This window comes from Pan troglodytes, chromosome 2 (genome assembly GCF_028858775.2).
Source record: "Pan troglodytes isolate AG18354 chromosome 2, NHGRI_mPanTro3-v2.0_pri, whole genome shotgun sequence".
NCBI classification, from domain to species: Eukaryota; Metazoa; Chordata; class Mammalia; order Primates; family Hominidae; genus Pan; species Pan troglodytes.
The window spans coordinates 104,272,159-104,286,864 of NC_086015.1; the positions used below are offsets into that span (position 1 = coordinate 104,272,159).

General features: G+C 38.3%; 1 protein-coding gene and 1 non-coding gene across 51 annotated transcripts in view; one reads left to right on the top strand and one right to left on the bottom strand.

The window, feature by feature from the left end:
• ABI3BP (ABI family member 3 binding protein) overlaps positions 1-14,706 on the bottom strand; it is a 244,175-nt gene that overhangs the window by 203,428 nt on the left and 26,041 nt on the right. The gene's annotated exons all lie outside the window — the stretch shown is intronic.
• On the top strand, positions 218-324 carry LOC112208728 (U6 spliceosomal RNA). The gene has a single exon (XR_002943305.1). It is a non-coding gene; the product is annotated as a U6 spliceosomal RNA (small nuclear RNA).

Consider the following 14,706-nt stretch of genomic DNA (forward strand, 5'->3'; position numbering starts at 1 on the left):
TTGTTAATTAAAAATAAATAATAAGAAAATGATGTTCGCCTTGTATATGTACTATATACTGCATCTTTTGTACTAGAGAAAAATTAAACACTCTAATTGTAATTTGGTATAAAAATACCATGGAATATGCTATTTGATCTATTAATATGTACACAAAACATTTAGATTTCATTTAAATTAAAAGAAGCAAATAGGTATTTTATGATTTAAGAAAATTGTGCTGGCTTCGGCAGCACATATACTAAAGTTGGATGTATACAGAGATGGTTAGCATGGCTCTTGCGCAAGGATGACACACAAATTCGTGAAGTGTTCCATATTTTCATAAACAAAAAAATAGAATTGTAAAGAAGACACATTAAAAAAAGAAAAGTATTTTTAGGAAGAGGCCCATCAGCAAAGCACTAAGACACTGAGGACATAAATGCAAAACCATCTCAACTTGGAATTGCTTGTTTCTCTTTTATGTATTCTAGATGAAGTTGCTATACCATCTTTCCTTTTATTTCTATAAAATTCCACCTAGCTCCCCTGAGCTGTTTACTTGCTCTATTTTATCCACTCTTTGACTCTCTCTTTGCATTTCTAGCTTCTAAAACTTCATCCTGCATCCTCTTGATGTCATCTTTGATTCTTTTCACTTTTCGAATATACTTCTTCCAAACCCATGTAGGATGGGCTCATTCATTTTTGGGTAAATGCATTTCTGGGCTTCAAACACTAGGCAATTTTGTCTCCTGTGCCTACATAATATCCAAAGGCTTGGCCTGAAAAGACCAGCCAGTCTTCCATTTTTATAATTACCAACCTCATTACCTTTCCAATCCACCCTTCCCACTATTTCTGGGTTAATCACTGTGCAATACTACTTTGTTACGTTATCTCTTTCCTCTGCCCCTGCTGGACAAAAACAGCACGTGACTCCTTAATGCTCACAGAATAAAGGTCAGAATAAGGCTATACTCATAAATGAAGAAAAAATAGACTATCACAAAATAATGTCATAGGCACAGGCTAAATAGCGTGTATGCAAAAATGAGTAAGATACTACATCACACATCAGTAGTGAGGGATACTGATCTCCAGGAGTTAACTCTGACACACGATAAGAGCTATATGCAAAAAATTACATTTGCAAAGGAAAATAAGGATTTTTCTGAGGCATGTAAGAAGATACTGTTAGGAACACTTCTCGGAGAAAGAAATACTATTTTTTTTTTTTACCTCAAAGAGATTACCAGACACAGAGACAATTGTCATACAAAGCAATGCTTTACATTTCTTGAATTTTGAGGGAGTGGATATTATTCTCTAGGCAAAGGTTCATGGAGAAGGTGAGACTTCAGCTTAGCTTTGAAAATAAGAGTCAAATAAAAGGCAGGACTTGAAAGAATGTTCCAGGTAAAAAATGGTAGTAGCAAGAAGCTCATGTTGAACTGCAAACCCTGAACAAAATTTAAAAAAGCAAATAGACCAGTTTGATTAAAAAGAAAGGATCATGCTCATAGATACTTGGAAACTCAGAGTTGGGAGAAACTTAAAATTAATTGTAACTATTCTCCCTCCCTCTTGGGGCCAGACTGTAGATTAGCTCTTAGGATGAACTGTCTTTCTCACTCCCAAACACTACTACGTGTAACAAAGATCCAGATACAGTGACCTCTAGGCATTATATTTCTGGTGCTCATCAGAACATTTCCTCTCAAACACAGCATTCAGAAATATACATGAGATATTTACCTTTTAATTATTATTAATTTATCTTTTAATTATTTAGAAATAATTCAATGGTCATATGAAAGACTTATTGCTATTTTCTAATGTGGCATAATAACCCAAAACTTGGAATCAGCAATACAAACAGGAAGCATTAACTTCAGACCAAAAAGACAACAACTCCAATTTTTTCTTTTGGTAAAATTATAAACAAGGACAAAGAAGGCTGGGAATCATGAAATCTTGGAATTACCCTTTGGATAGAATTTCACTGGCTCACTATCAGTCACGAAATCCCTTCTAATCAATTTAAAGCTTATTTTCACGTACATGCCCTTCCTTCAGTACATTTATTTTTAAAATAGCCGTTCTCTGGCAGCCTTTCCTCATTCCTTATCCATTTCCTCTATCCTTTGCTGTTATAATTTATTTAAATAAATAAAGTAGCAATAAACTGACTATGTTAAGAATGACAGGTACTTTACAATATAAGTCTCAGCCATGCCCTTCAAAAACAGGTGGAATGAGACCAACCTAGATCCAAACAGTTCCACAGACCTTTACATCACACATGGATGATCTTGGTAGATAATCTTAGCGTGAAAATCTTGTTTGAGTGGCAATGGATTAGTCCATCTGCATTATTACTAATGGGGTGGTGAAACCTTTTCCTCTACAATTCTGGGCCCCAACTAAGGCACCAGATAAACTGTCACATAGATCCACAAGACATAAAAGCATACATGGAAAATGCCTATTAGCAGCTCTCATAATTATCAAGAAACAGCATGTTACCACCAAGCCCAGGGCAAAAGTAAACGTGTTTATCATCCCTTTAATGTTTTAAATTTTGTCTTTTTTTTTTTTTTTTACAGAATCATAAAGCTCAACTGGCAAGAGATTGGGCAGGGAAAGTAAGACATGTCTCTTCTTATAAAGTCAGCAAAGGCATTCCATAACCACACAGAGCAGTCAGCACGTGTGTCATCAGACAGAAGTGGAAGTTTTGATGTGGAGAATCCCAGCTGCATATTTCTAGCATGAGGGGCTTGCTGTCTGCTCAGTAAAAGAACAGACTGGATCCAAGAAAAGAACACGGTCCTGTCCCTGACAGAGATCCAAGTACAATACTCCATGCATGTCAGACGGGTGTCTCAATAGCATCATCAGAGCAGGGCAAGGCACAGAGCTGGGTGGACTTTTTAACAAGTGAAGATGAATACTTTCACAAATGACTGCTGATTCAGTTTCCCTTTACAACATGTTCATTGGGACTACTTTTTTGCCCCGCAAATGATATTGGATGATTTCCATGCATTTAGCAACTATTAAATATAGTGGCAGCCATATTAGATGTTTGACTTATGTGTTTCTTTTCTTCATAAGATTTTAAATTAGACTATTCTCTGCCTGTATCCTCCATTGTTTGGATAATATTTTTATATCTCCCATTTCACAGATGTCTTCTAATTAGAATTCTACCATACAACAAGAAGTAATAGTATTAACACGGGGAATCTTTTGCATCTATCTACAAATCTGAAAGGAAGGTTGGTATTTCTTTCTCTTAAAATCATTATAAAAATCCAATCACTCATTTATTTAACAAATATTTATTGAGCACCTAGAATATGCAAAGCTCTCTGCCATAAGCTGGAACAAAACAAACAGTGAATAAAACAAACAAAAAGCCATACTTTCATTGAGTTTACATTCTAGTGAGAAGAGATAAATAAATAAATAATAAGTAAAACATGTGGTATGTGAGGCCAGGCATGGGGGCTCACACTTGTAATCCCAGCATTTTGGGAGGCCAAGGTGAGCAGATCACCTGAGGTCAGGAGTTCGAGACCAGCCTGCCCAACATGGTGAAACCCTGTCTCTACTAAAAATACAAAAATTAGCCTGGCACGGTGGCATGTACCTGTAATCCCAGCTACTTGGGAGGCTGAGGCAGGGAGAATTGCTTGAACCTGGGAAGTGGAGGTTGCAGTAAGCCGAGATCACACCACTGCACTCTAGCCTGGGCGACAGAGCAAGACTCAGACTCTGTCTCAAAAAAAAAAAGAAAAACAACACACACACACACACACACACACAAATATATGGCATGTCAAATGATGGGGTAGATACCACTGCTGTTTCTTGATATCTGATTCCCCTATTATTCTGAGCACATGAAAATTATATGTCCCCATCTCTTGAAATTAGTCACAATCATGTAACTAATTCTCACCAGTAGGTTGTGCACAAAAGGGACATAAGCCACTTCCAGGTCAATTCGTTAAATTGTTGGTGCCAGACCCTCCAACTCTGTTCTTCCTGTCCTGCAAGGAAGCAATTGACCAGATGGAGCCTGGGTCTTGAGTGACTACAAAGAACAGAGGCCCTGGTAAACAAGTGATTGAGCAAAAAGTATATGTTTGTATGTTTTTAAGCCTTTGAGATTTGGGGGTTTGTTGTTGAGACACAATCAAGGCTAACCTAACGAGTACAGCTGGTGATAAATACTGAGGAGGAAAGCAAAGCAAGGAAACCGGAAGAGTCAAGGTGGGAAGGGGCACAATCTTTGATAGATAGAGGAGGAGGCTTCACTTTAGAATAAAGCCCTGAAGGAAGGGAAACAGATCATGATAATAATGGACCATTTAGATATTTGGAGGAAGAACATTCTAGGCTGAAGGAATACCCAGTGCAAAGACTCAGAGAAAGGAACATGCCTGGTTACTGTGGCTATAGGAAGATAAGCAAGGAGAAAACAGGAAGAGGTGAAGCTAGAGGTAACTGGGCTGGATGGATAGGGTCTTAGAGGACACTGACGGAGTTTGGCTTTTATTCTGTGATGGTAAGTTATTAGAGGTTTTTGAGCAGAGAAATGATTAAAATCTGATTTATATTTTTACAGAATTACTTTGGGTGCTATCTTGAGACTATGCTAAGAGCCAAAAACAGGGAAACTATTTAGGAAACTATAGCAATAATCCAAGTAAGAGATGGTGGTAGTTTCAATCAAGGTGGGAGATAATTTGAGTAAGAAAAATAGAGAAAGCATTTCTCGATAAAACTTGAAAGCAGAGCTAAAAAATTTGTAGATGAATCAAAAGAGAAATTTATGAGGAGCTACAGATGTCTCCAGTTTTATTGACTCAAGTAATGGAAAGATAGAGTTGTCTTTAGTTGAGTTGGGAAAGACTACAGGACAGGAAAATATGGGGTAGAGGAATTTAGAAGCTAGATTTTGAACATGCTAAACCTGCATGTCTATTAGAAAGCCAAATAGAGATATTAAGTAGGGAGTTGGATAAATGGATCTGAAGTTGAAGGGAGTGGTCAGGGCTAGAGATATAAATTTGGAACTTGTTGGTATTTAGATGGTATTTAAAGTCATAAGACTAGATGAGATCACCAAGGGAGGGAGAGCAGATAGAAGAGATCCAGGAACTCAGTCCTGGGACACTCCAATATAAGAGACTGGTAAAACGAGAATGAATCAGCAAAGGAGACTTAATAGCAGCCAGTGAGAAAGGAGGAAAACCAGGCAAATAAGGAAACTTGAGCCCAGAGATGTTAAGCTACTTGCTAAGGGAGAATCAAACCTTAAATTTGACCCTGGTTCTGCCTGCTCACAGCTCAGCTCCTGACGCAGGGAAATTGTGAGGTACTTAGTGTAACTGCTTATTATTATCTGTGGACTCTGTCATTAAAATAGTCCAAGTCAGTTGATTCATGGATTGATATGTGGTAAAGATAAAGCATCTGGTTTTAATCCTTGGAGATTCTTGATATTTAGAGCTGGAGGAAAATGGCAAAACAAGTGACACTGAGAAGAAGTAGCTCATGAGGTAAGAGAAAAGACAATGGAGTTTTGGAATCCATAAGGAAAAACATGTGTATCTTATTAAATAGAAAGTGGACACTATCAAATTCTGTTGACAGATTAACTAAAACAAGTGCAGAGTTGGAACTCATCCCTAATAGACTATATTCTGAATATAAGACAATGAGTTTGATTGTAAGTCTCACCTGCTGATGAAGATAAGAAATAAATTTATTATTTACAAAATTGTCCAAGTTGAGAAATATGTGGCTGGTGCTAAAAACAGTAAGTTGACTAAGAAATGAGAAGGAGAACAAAGAAGAGATAAAGTGAGTGTGGAGAGACAAAGCAACAGTTTGAGCAAGTATTTCCTTTGCTGCCTTGCTTCATTAGAGCGAAAATACTTTGAGGATATACTTAACCAGACGGATAAGCAACAGTATTTTATCCAGGACAATTTTACCATATGATAAATATCCTGTAATGTATACATTGGGAAAACTAATAAAAGGAATAAGGCATACCTGCAGTTTTAAAACAGGAGTATATTATGAAAGTGTCCTAAAACTTTTGTAAAACATTGAACTTCTGGTTTCCACTTAGGATGTAAACATTATTCCCACCTTTGTGACAAGCAAGAAAGAAAACAAACAACCACCAAATAATCTTCAAATTTGCAATGTTTCTAAAATTCATCAAAGAGCTAAATTTGCAGGGAAACCTGAAATCAAAGATAAGCATATCCAAAAAGAGATGCCACTGGATGCTATAGAAGCTAGTAAGATAAATTTGGTTAAAATTTTTAATGAATTCCTAAAAGCCTGGAAATGTAGACTATCATTCGAATACAGAATCCCTGAGAACCAAGGACACAAAGGGAGTTTTTATCTACTTGTGGGCTCTTCACGAACCTCATGGTTACTTACAGAAAAGATCGGAAGCAGCAAGAGAGTTCTGAGAATGCCTCCCATGGACATTCTCAAAACCACCCAGATCCTTTTATCTTTCCTATGGAGCATAAACCTAACCCCACGGGTGAAGAACAACCATCTTGTTGCTCCAGGGCATAGGTGAAGATCCGCTGCAGCTGGAATAAGGGAACAGGAAAACATGCTCTATTCCTACAGGAGGGATGGGAATACCTTCTAGGCCAGACCATTAGAGACCTTCCACAGAGAGTGAGAAACCCCACTCGTAAGACCCAGAACATTGAGCCTCCTAAAGAATAAGGCTGAATCAGAACAACAAAAAGATTCCTCAATGTCCCCTATCAATTGGCTAATAATCATTGAATAACAAGTAACAGTAGTCTACTGCCCAGGGGAGCATTTAAAGGTTGGAGAAAAACCTTCTTTTGGTTGTAGGCTCAAAGGGAAGATCCAAAGCTGAGGGTAGGATAGAACAGACATTAAAAAAATACTCTCTGGTAAATCAGTCTTGACTTTATAAGATAATGCTAGAGAAATTTGAGGCCTGTGGTGCACTGGGGTAGCCATGGTAATAACATAATGCAAACTCAGCTCAACTAATGACCCAGTTGTCTCAAACTACCACACTAAAGGCCTAACAAAAGAAAATGCATGCAAATGTTCAGGCATAAAAACTATTTCCCTCAGTGTCTACTGTCCTACATAATGTCTACATATGACTACACAAAGTCAGTTTTTAAAAAAAAAAAATTTGCAAAGAACCAAAAGAAAAAAATTATAACACACTGTCAAGAGACAAATCAATCAACATAACCAGACTTTGATATGACACAGATGTTGGAACTATTACATGGGGAATTTAAAATAACTATGATAAACATGCTTAAGGCTCTCATGGAAAAGGTAGACAGTATGTATAATCAGATAATAATTTCAGAAGAGATAAAAAGGATAAGAATCAAAGTGAAATATCAGAAATGAAAAAATGATAGAGAAGTAAAGAACAAAGAATGAAGATTTTTTAAAGTAGGGCATTCAAGAGGGGTAGTATGAACCAGTGCAACATGCATGTAATTGGAAACTCGGAAGACAAAGAGAGTTGAACAGAAGAAATGTTTGAAGAGAGAAATACTCAAATAATTTCTTAAAATAAATGAACACCAAATCACATATCCAAAAGACTCAGAGAACATCAAACAAAATAAATACAAACAACAATAACAACAACAGCTAGACACATCATCTTTAAACTGCTGGAAAGACAAAAACTGAAAGATGACCATGGCAAAAAGACATATTACATACAGAAGAATAAAGTATGTTAAACAGGAAGATTCTTACAGATTATCTGCATAGGCTCAATCTAATCATGTATCCTTAAAAGCAGAGAACTTTCTCTGGCTGCAAGCAGGAGATATGAGGCAGAAAGGACATCAGAGAGATTCAAAGCATGCAAAAGATTCAACCCATAATTGCGGACTTTGAAGATGAAGGAAGGGAACCACATGACAAGAAGTGTTGGTGGACTCTAGAAGCTGAAAATGACTTCCAGCCAATAGTCAGCAAGGAAACAGGGTCCTCATTTAATGACCAGGTGAAACTTACTTCTGCAAAGAACCTGAATGAGCCTGGAAGTGGATTCTCACCCTCTGGCCCTCATAACACCCTAGCCTCGAGATAAGAGCCCATGCCAGCTGACACTTTTATTTCAGCCTTGTAAGACTTGGAGCAGAGAAACTAGCAAAGCCCACCCAGACTTTTGACCTACAGAGCTGTAAGATAATAAATTTGTGTTGTTTTAAACTGCTAGGTTGGTGGTAATTTGTCATGGCTGCAATAGAAAACTAATAAAGTGTCTTTACATCAGACAACTCAAAGGCAGACTTTATAAATAGTAAGGCACAACAAAGGCAGCCCTAGTACCAACTAGGCTAAAGAAAGAAGCTGCTGGGGCCTGATTTCAGGCACTGAAATACTATCCCCAAATATACCTCACCCCAGCTGCTCACTATCACGCTTGAATTTCCAATTTTAAATCACAGTGTCAATTTTAGAGACACAAGCTACCTGTGTTGATGACAAACAGAAAATTAGCAAGAAATGCTCTCTCCCAGGGCTCAGGTAGAAATCACACACACTTAGGAAGTGAAGGCTCACTGCAGAATGGAGTGAGGTTGACAGCAATAAACCCTATTCAAAAGATTGAGAAGTGAAATGATCCCCCATTTAGAAAGAAATGACAGCATGAGAGGGATGGTCAGACACAACAGTTGATAGGATACCACTGAGAACATAATATGGGCAAAGGAGAAGAAAACTTATCCTAATTCATAATTAGAGCTACATCAAGTTATGAACCCAGATCCAGATATTATTACTGCTACTATGATGCAAAAAGTCACACTCTTGTTGGGCAAGATTCCATGTGTTACAAAAATTGAACTTTCTATTAAGACATTCCTATGTAAGTCGGCCGTAAAATTACCATCAATAAATCTGTTCCACTTCCAAAGGATCCCAGTCTTTAACCACAGCCTCTTCTTGCTTGTTAAACTACTTTCACCACACTCTTAGACATCATTGAAAAATAGCCTTCATGGATGTTTTTTACTTCCTCCCAAACTAGCAGCCTCTTCCATGGTACATAATTAGATTCCATGGCCCATCACTGCAATAATATTCTTGCCAAACCTCCAAATGCTTAGCTTACTTTTTTCCTGTTACATCCTTCTGGAGATATCTCAACTGTGGATGAGCCCAACAATCTCCTTTCATGGCACCTGGCTCCAAGTGGCAAAATCTGCTACAGAACATCAAATAGTAGGGTAGATGGTATAAGTATAAATTCATGGTCACTAATCTCAAGTGGGTCCTCATTCCTCTTGCCAAATCATTCTCATCTTCTCCCATAACTTGTCAAGTTTTAGCCCTTTCTTCTGACTTCTGTCTCCTCACTTGGCAGACTCTCTCTTCAACAGAAAATTGAAGTCACTGGACAGAAACTCCCTCAAATTCCCACTTTTGAACCTATAAACCTGTCTACGTCAGCACCCATCCCTTTCCTTTCTTGTTCTGCATAACAGGAATTGTCTGTCCCTTTATCTAATTACTCTGTCTATACTCTACATCTTATTCATTCTCCTTTTTTCCTTAGGAAAATTGCACTATTCCATGAATTTCTTTCAACTTGGTCCTTATCTTTGACAATTTAAACACTCAAATCTCGCTTATCTTAAAAAACAACAGTAACAAAACATTGTCCTCATCTGACCTTACATTCTCTTTCAGCTCTTGCTCCCTCTTCTCTCCTTCTATTTCCTTCTCCCTTCAGTCCACTATGAAATAGCTTCTGTGTCAATTACACAAACAAAACACTCTCTGTAAGGTCAGCAGTGACTTCACTAGATTCACTAGATACTGTTCATTTTACTTAAAGATTAGCATTCGACACTTTTGATCACACCCTCCTTCTTCAAATATTCTCCCACTTCTCTGACTGGTCCTTTCTGTCTCTCCATAAGCTCAAACTCATCTACCTGGTCATTATATACCGGAGGACCTTGGGGCTCATTCTGAAACATTTTTTGGTGATTGCATTGATTTTCGTGACTTGAACTATCACTTACACACTGACAGCTCCTGAATTTGTAGCCCTAGTGCAGACCTCATCCCTGAGTTCTAGATTCTTATAGGAAACAGCCTACTCAGCACTGTTCACTAAGAAGTCTCAAAGGCACCTCAGACTCACTAAGTCTAACACTGAAGCCATAATTTTTGGCCCTACATCTGACTCTTTTCTAGTACAGGAAATAACCATCACTCATGTAGTGATGCTGAAAACTAACCAGTGGTAATACTCATTCTGGGTCAAGTACTGTACATATATGTTAACCCATTTAATCTTCATTATAGCTATGATGTGGCTACTAATATCATCTCCACCTCCATTTCCAAGATGAGAAATGGAGGCATACAGTGGTTAAGCAATAGGCCCAAGATCACACCATTACTAAGTGGCAGGGTTGGGATTTGAACAAAGGCAAAGTTATGATTCACATTCTCAATGACTACATTTTTTCAATTCTCACTGTATGTGTAGGCTAGAAACCCAGGAGTCATCTTTGATGCTTTCTTCTTTCCTCCTCAGATATCTGATTGTCAAATATGTATATTTTCACTTTCTTAATATCTTACAAATTTATTCCTTTTTTACTTATCACCACTAAATTACCACTAATAAGCATTAGTAGTCCAAGCCACCACCATCTCTTACTTCAGCTACTACGATAGACTCTACACTGGTAACCAGAGATGTCTTTTTAAAATATAATTCAGATCATATAGCTCATGCTTAGGACATTTCAACAGTTTCCATTGTTCCCAGATGGCGACCAATAATTTCGATGTAGTTGACCCTCCAATGTATGTTAGCCCCTGTTTCTCTTTCTCTCCAGGTTCATCTCTAAGCCCTCTCTGCTTAGTTGCTGTGCTCCAGTCGCACTGGCCAGCTGTTATTTCCATCCACTTACCTGCTCCATCCACAGTAGGGTGTCTGCTCAGAGCTGGTCTCTCTCCTAGGGAGGCTCTGATTTCACTCCCATGAAGCCATTCACTAACCAGCCCTGAAAGTCCTCAGTTAGTTAACACTCACTCATCCTTCAGACTTGACTCAAGAGTTCCTTTCTTATAAAAGCCTCCTCTGACATCCCAGGCTAGAGATGGTTTCTCTGTTTTTAGCCCTCCTTTACAAAGAACATTCATCTTAGTTTACATTATTCATTTAGTATACTATTAATACAGGAGTTAAGAAGAAATCACTTAGGCAGATAATAAGGGTATGGGAGTCCTCGGTAAGACTTTTCTTTTTGATGAGAAGCAGCCCCAAGTCGTTTTCTAGCAAAAAGGAGCCTGCAAGGTGGGATCTTGCAAGGGTGAATGCTAGCAGGAACTAGGGTCTAGACATGTTCAAGATGGCAGCTCCATCTTCCCTTTCTTTGTCAGCCACTTGTACGGTAAAGAGCAGACAAGATGGCACCAATCAACTGGAAAGTCCATTTGCATAATAAGATTAGGGGTTGGGGGACCAGCCTTCCTTGGGCGCTATGTAAATGTCATACCTGATCAAACTAATATGTGAGCCCTCCGTAAATCAGACACCACTTCCTCAAATTGGACTATAAATTCCGGGGCATCCACCGCCAGCCGGTCCTTTCTGCTCAGAGACCCCTCTCTCTATGGAGAGCGCTGTTGTTCTTTCTCTTCTCTTCTGCCTATTAAACCTCTGCTCCTAAACTTGTGTGTGTCCCATGTCCTAAATTTTCCTGGCATGCAACAACGAACTCCAGGGTATATACACCAGACAACGTAGCCACTTCACTATTATGTGTTTAACATCTTTTTGCCTCGCTAGAATGTAAGCTACCTGAAGGCACAATTGTCCATTTTTCTTCACTTCAGTATTTCTAATGCATGGGTCCTGGCCCACAAGAGGCACCCAACAGCCCAGAAATCTCAATTAACCAAATAGCATCCTAGCAAACTTCCACAAGTTGGTCCTAGGGGGTAAAATTCTATAGACAAAAATTTTGGCATCCTCCTATTTCTAATTTCTGCATATTTACCCCAAATTCTGGCTTCTGCCCTCACTGGTTGTACCAGCCTCTCTTCTTTAAAGCTTTGATTGGTTAGCTATCACACTGGAAAATATCTGAAGAGCTAGTTCCTATTAAAGTGTAAAGACTCATAAAGAATGAAGAAGTTTCTTATGTCATGATAAATTTTTGTATTAATAAGGAAAACCAAACTGCATTATTTAAGTTCTAATAGTATAAGTGCAGTGATCAGAGATAACTTTGGAGTGGAGCCTTCTTATTGGTCGTTTGCTGCTCCCTTTCCATACCCAACTCTCCTTCCACACATAAGCCAACTCTTTTCAGTAAGAATTCAAACCTTGGACATCTGATCTAGCAGAATCATGAATCTAAGGTAAATTCACATGAGGGGCCATGACCCTAACTCATCTCAAATGCCATCTTTTTCAAGTCCCATTTGCCTCAAGGACTAAGAAAATTTAGAAACCTTATGGATATAGTGACAAAATTCTGGGCCATTCAAACCATTAAACATTCCAGTTTATTTAAATATCAGGGTTCATAAAAGAAAATCAACTCTATAGTTTTAACAGATGCCCTCCAGAATGGCCAATTATTGCTAAACCAAAGTACATCCTATTAAATTTGTTACAGCAATGATGTGAAAACATGGAAAGCCTTTATTCTGAATAAAACAACAAAAAAAAAACAGAGGAAGTATTCAATTAACCATCAGAAGGGGTTTTAGTAAGGAAAGGACTGAGTTTATACATCATTAATTTAAAATAAATTTATTGAGAAACTTCCGTGTACCAGGCATTAATCTGGGTGCTCTGAAGAATGGAATCATGGTGTGTTAATGGTGGCCTTGGGGATTGTAACAGATGTGTGTGTGTTAGTGTGTTAGTGTGTGGTGGTGTGTTGGTGGTGGCCTTGGGGATCATAACAGATGAGGTCAGCAGAAGCCAGATTGTGACGTGATTTGCCAAAATGCCACAGCTGGGGATAAAACAAAATCCTTGTCCTCAGCCTGCTCAATTCATGTTTTAGATGATTTTTACAAAGGATAAAATGTCCATTATTTGGACATTTGATCCAATAATGATCTTTCCATTATTGTAGAAAGATGTGAAAAGCATGAATGCTTTAAGGGAGGACTTCAACCAAGGGCAAAGATGGGCCCCAAACAGTCCATGAATCAGGCCCAGTTCTGTGACTAGCTTAGGTTTCCTCCTACTTTGATCCTAGGAGACCTACGTGAAAGCACGATCGACTTCATAAGCCTGAGAATGTCTCTGTTCTCTAACCTGAAGTGGTCACATTGGATTCATAACACTAATTGTTTCCATAGTGCACAGCTGTTATGTTGAAAATAGAAAACCATGACTTCATGTGTGGACTATGAATACAGGCAAGAGATCTGTTATCAATAAACCCAGTTTCTCTAATTTGATCATCTAGCTAACAGGGTAAGACTTTCATCCATCACCTTAGCTTTTGCCAACTTTTCTCTGGTGAAGTGAAGGAAGTGAGGCAATGCTATCTCTGAATTTCATGCTCTAAAAGGCAAATTATGGCCCATGGGCCAAATCCAGTCCACCACCTGTTTTTGTAAAAACAGCAGAGTTGAGTATGACATGTACCATATGGCCCAAAAAGCATAATGTATTTACTATCCAGTCTTTTACAGAAAAATTTTGCTGACCCCTGCTTGAAAGTTAAAATAGTTAAACAGCAACAAAATGTAAGCAGATTCTCCATCGACACAAGGGTGTATTGCAAATGAGAATTAAGGTGGTTTGTAAAATATAGTTTCTTACTTCATTAAATATATGAATTACAGCAAAGATTAAGTTATAGGAATTTAAAACATGTAAAGATTCAAAATACCTCCCCTGATCCATCACACATGAAAAAGATTAATGTGAGAATGTCCTTCTTCTTCTTCTAGACATAAAGTATTATTTGAGATGTCAGGATTGATGGCTTTGTATTCATGATTATGTCCCTAGGAGACTACATGCTACATCTCTGTACCACACCCCCATGATGAGCATAGAGTCCTACACAAAAGAACTTCACCATGTTATGTGTGCAATAAATTTTAAAGCGCTAGAATTTGTAAGGCTTTTTTTTTTTTTCAAACTGAAGATGACTCAGATATGGGAGACTTATTGGCAGACCCAGGTCTGTTTTTGATTAGCAGTGTAATCATGGTTAATTGACTTAATGTTCCTAAATCTCAATTTTCTCATCTGTGAAAGGAAAGGCTTGAACTGTATACCCTCTGGGGTTTTGGTCTCTGAATTCTGACTAATAAAGGTAAATCTTGTTGGATTCCTATCAATTCCAAGTGACAGCTCAAGTTTTGCTACCTTAAAATTTTGTTAAATCAAATATTATTTGAGGGCTAGATGCGGTGGCTCACACCTGTAATCGTAATAGTTTGGGAGGCTGAGGCGGGTGGATCACTTGAGGTCAGGAGTTCAAGACCAGCCAGGCCAACATGGTGAAATCTCGTCTCTGTCAAAAATACAAAAATTAGCCAGGCTTGGGATGGTGGGCCCCTGTTATCCCAGCTACTCGGGAGGCTGAGGCAGAAGAATCACTTGAACCTGGAAGGAGGAGGTTGCAGTGAGGTGAGGTAGCGCCG